Source organism: Danio rerio, chromosome 6 (assembly GCF_049306965.1).
Source record: "Danio rerio strain Tuebingen ecotype United States chromosome 6, GRCz12tu, whole genome shotgun sequence".
Lineage (NCBI taxonomy): Eukaryota > Metazoa > Chordata > Actinopteri > Cypriniformes > Danionidae > Danio > Danio rerio.
The window spans coordinates 3,845,001-3,850,000 of NC_133181.1; the positions used below are offsets into that span (position 1 = coordinate 3,845,001).

At 37.8% G+C, this 5,000-nt stretch overlaps 1 protein-coding gene across 25 annotated transcripts in view; it reads left to right on the top strand.

Annotated features, from left to right (window-relative positions):
* Nucleotides 1-5,000, top strand: part of ptprfa (protein tyrosine phosphatase receptor type Fa) — a 527,055-nt gene that overhangs the window by 387,235 nt on the left and 134,820 nt on the right.

Consider the following 5,000-nt stretch of genomic DNA (forward strand, 5'->3'; position numbering starts at 1 on the left):
AACTACATTCTCGACTAAAAAGCCTCAAAAGTACATTATGTTGTCTAACAGCAGGAATATCTGTAGAGTGTCTCTCTGCTTGTTGCTTTGTGTGATATTACTGGCAAATTATCGCATGAGTATCAGCCAATCAGATTCAAGAACCAGATGTTGTATAAACCTTATATATAAGGTAACTCAGTGGTGCAGTAGGTAGTGCTGTCGCCTCACAGCAAGAAGGGCGCTGGTTCGAGCCTCAGCTGGTGTTTCTATGTGGAGTTTGCATGTGCGTTCGTGAATATGTATTTATTTGTTTGGGATTTTTTTTCAAGTTCTAACACATAGAAAATATAGAAATGTAGAAACAAAATATAGAAACAAACACCCATTTTATGAGAAAACAAAGTCTTGTAAACACGATGTCTATTTGTTGCACTAGATCTGTCACTTTTTTTCTCAAAGAGACTGATTGGGGGTCAGTTCTTCTCAAACCCCCCTGTAATTCGCACCCTTCTGCTAACCAATGAGCCATAATGCCGCCTCTAATTTCATTCATAATGGTCTTAAAAAAGTCTTAAATTTAACTTGCAGAAACCCTGGTTGAGTGTATCTGGCATTATTGTGAGTAAATTCCCTTAGACTTCTCTGCCTTTTTCAGTCAGACACGATCACGTTAGCTGAGGTTAATAATGTGTGTTTTGACTTTCTGGCCACTGTGATGATTTTAATCATCCTAAAGCTACAGGTTTCGATGTGTTTTTTCTGTCCATTCCCACACGGCTGCTGCTTATTCAAGCTGATCTGTTCAGATCCTGACAGCTGTCCGATTGCATACGGCACATAAAGTTGTTTAGAGTCAATTTCAGATCTATTTTATGACAGTGCAGCCATTTCTTCCTCCTGACTGTGGAAATATGGCGAGCTGAAGGAACTAGTCTATAATACAGAGACAGAATGATCATAATAACAGTGTTTAACACGGCACATTTTGCGACGCTCGTGTCAAATGCCAGGTCATTACTGCATATCTGCTCGGAGAAATGTCACGGATGTATTTGCATTCATTCGAAATATGTTAGCATGTCAGAACAAGTCCTTTTAAAGGGTAACTATTTCTTTCAAATAAAAAAAGGACACCTTCAGAATGAAGAAATGGGAGCTATACGCAATGGGAGAGTTTCATTTCCGTGTTGCTTTTTCTCTAAATCCACATGTCAGAAATGCCACACACACTTACAATGCAGGGATCAAAATCTGTTTATTTGATTACTTTCCAATATTTTCAGGGTTGGTGGTCGGCGACACGGTAGCTCAATGGTTAGCACTGTCGCCTCACAGCAAGAAGGTTGCTGGTTCGAGCCCTGGCTTGGTCAGTTAGCATTTCTGTGTGGAGTTTGCATGTTCTCCCTGTGTTGGTGTGAGTTTCCTTCGGGTGCTCCGGTTTTCCCCACAGTCCAAACACATGTGCTATAGAGGAATTGGATAAGCTGAATTGGTTGTAGTGTATGTATGAGTGTGTTTGGATGTTTCCCAGTGTTGGGCTGCCGCTGGAAGGGCATCTGCTGTGTAAAACATATGCTGGATAAGTTGGCAGGTCATTCCGCTGTGGCGACAGCTCATGAACAAAGGGATTAAGCCAAAGGAAATGAATGAGTGAATGATCTTATGCTAAATATTTCTCTGAATAATCATTATTTTTAATGCGGTTTTAGCGATTTACTACTATTAAAACATCATTTTCTTATTCATAACTGTCAATTAATGCAATATTACTATTCTTTTAAAGTCAGTTAGCTAATATTATTTTATTTTTATTCCCTCTTTCTTTATTTCAAACACAAAAACCCCCTTTTTTGGTTGTCAGAACCAACAGCACCACTTATTTTTTACATTGTTTCATTCATTGATTAATTTTCCTTTGGCTTAGTCCCTTATTTATCAGGGGTCACCACAGCAGATTGAACCTCCAACTATTCTGTTTTAAACAGCGGATGCCCTTCCAGCTGCAACCCAGTATTGGGAAACATCCAAACACATTCATTCACACACACACTCATACAATAAAGACATTTAATTCAATTTACCATTACTGCATGTCTTTGGACTGTGAGCACTGGAGGAAACCCACGCCAACATGGTATAAAACATGCAAACTCCACACAGAAATGCCAACTGGCCCAGCCAGGACTTAAACCAGCAACCTTCTTGTTGTGAAGTGATAGTGCTGACCACTGATATTTATTGTAGTCAAGTAAAAAAAGTCATTAATTTTATTATTTTCCTTTGGCCTAGTCCCTTATCTATCAGGGGTCGCCACAGCAGATTGACCCTACAACTATTCCAGCATATGTTTTACGCAGCGGATGCCCTTCCAGATGCAACCCAGTACTGGAAAACACTTATACACTCTCATATTTACACACACAATCATATAAAAAAATCCATTCCCACAAAATAAAAATAATAAATAAATACATAAATAAATAAATACATTGATTATATATATATATATATATATATATATATATATATATATATATATATATATATATATATATATATATATATATATATATATATATATATATATATGTATATTGTTATTATTTAAAAAATATAACCAGGTTTGATTGAACCAAAAAATTACTTTCATTTATTACAGCTAAAATTATTTAACTTTTCAATTTATTTAACTTTTAAACTTTTCAATTTAACTTTGCTTTTTAACTTTAAAATGCAATTTAATCTAAATTAAAAATATTTCAGAAAATATTGTTTACTATATAGACCACTAATTCTTATTTTCTTTTTTCCAGACTAAAAATAACCCATACTTCGTTTTAGATCAATTTAATATTTTTCCTCAAATTATCATTTTAACTTGGTTAAAAATTAAAAATGTTATTTAATATTAATCAAAAATATTTATTCTGCCCAAGGGAGATAAAATTGCATTCACTCAAAGGTAAAATCTAGTTTTTATAGAACACAAATTAATTGAATTACTTTTGTTCAACTTAAATATATATTTTGGAACAACTTTTTTTAAACTCGATCTCGATCTAGTGACCTTCTTGCTGTGAGACAACAGTGCTAACCACTGAGCCACTGTGCCTCATCCTTATTTGGATATTGTATAATTATTTTCTATAAGGAATATATGACATAAATTAGCAACACAGTGTGTGTTTTAAATAAAACCCCCATTAAAAATCAATTCCAGGTGCAAATGCTAAGTGCCCCTTAATTCACCACCAGCACTTGTTGTGTTTTAGATATAATTGGTGTCTAATTTGCTGTTAAAATGAAGTGCACTGAGCTACACTGAGTGTGAGTTTGCTCTAATTAATGTAAGAAAACACATCACAAGCTGTTCTTTTTACATCCGCGACTATGTTATTCTTTCAATAAGTGACGCTGGAACACAAAGCCAGTCTTATGTTGCACGAGTAAATCAACTGTTGATCAACTGTTCTTTTATGCAAATATAACCCAGCTGGTCTACTCAACCCATTCCGAGCTGGGATCAAACCAGCGACTCTCTGCGTGGGATTCGGTTGCTCTAACAAGGAGGCTAAAGATCAGGGCCTCTAGCGTCTGTTGCTAGAGCACCTTTAGAGGTCATAGGAGTGAGGTTTAACGGCACAGCACTTCACTAGCTGGCCTCCACTACTCTCAACCCCCTAAACCTCACTTCCATCCATGTCACAGCACCAATGTAACCCCACTGGTCCTACACTAACAAACCTGCTCCAAGCTGGGATCCAACCGGCAACTCTCCGCACGGGAGACAGTTGCTCTAACAAGGAGGCTAAATACTATGACCTCTAACATCTGCCGCTAGAGCACCTTTAGAGGTCAGAGGAGTGAGGTTTACCTGCACATCACTTCACACATCACTTTGTGTCTGTAAAGTGTCAGCTCAAAATACCCATCAGATTACTTATACAATGCAAAACATGCCCATTTTCAGCTCAAAGCAATGTGTAGCAGTTTTTGCAGCCTGTGTCTTTAAATGCAAATGAGCTGGTTCTCTCCGCCCACCGCTCCCACGTGTGTGTCTGCTTCTTTTGCGTTACCTCAGATAAACAGCAGTCAGTGACAGAGACTGACATGGATGAAGCAGAGATTCAGTTTATGAGTCAAAATTACCCAGAAAGTTTGCTTGATGTGTTTGTGGTGGAGTTTATTCAAGTCTTTATGCAATGATGCATCATGCACAAACGCCGTTACAAAATCTACAGGACACACACGCGTGTTTACTGACACTATGCGGCTGTGTTGATTTCAACAGTTAAAGGTGCAGTAGGTGATCTGCCAAAATGCTAACCGCTTAGCATATTACCTTTGGATGGCGGGGAGGGACTGCAATTCAAAGCCACACCCCCTGAAAACGCGAGGGCGCACCGCATCACAACAGCAAGCAGACAACCCACTAGTTCATGTCATTCGTCAGTTAGTGCCAGCGCCGTGCAGGAATTACATTTTTTACTTAGCCACAATTACATGCTATTTCAGAGCGAACATTCAGAGTAGCATGGTAAACAGTATAGGAAGGCTGTCATTGTTCAAAAATGAGCCAATGTGAATATAAAAGCAACTTCAGCTCAATAAAGCAGGTTAGGCGGAATAGCGCTATTTACTGATGTTTTGTTGTTAAACTAAATATAAAACTACATTATCAATGCTGTTAAAGAGCCTTATGAAACTGAAAATAATCACATTAATCTTTCACCGGGAGATTTCAGTGGCTGAACAACACGTCTGTGCATATAAGTCATTCATAACAGAACACGCTTAACGTTAGCTAGCACAAGCATAACATAAGCTTAGCCGGACTAAAAGAGTTTTAAAACAGAACATTACCTGTCTAACAGTAATACTTCAGCCATGGTGTCGTCTTTCCTCCAGCATGCTAAAGTAACTCCAATATTGATCCAGTTTCAATTCAGCATTTGATTTCTCCTGGTCCGTCTCTTGACCGCAAGGCCTCTTTAAAGGCGAATTATACCCGCGCCTGG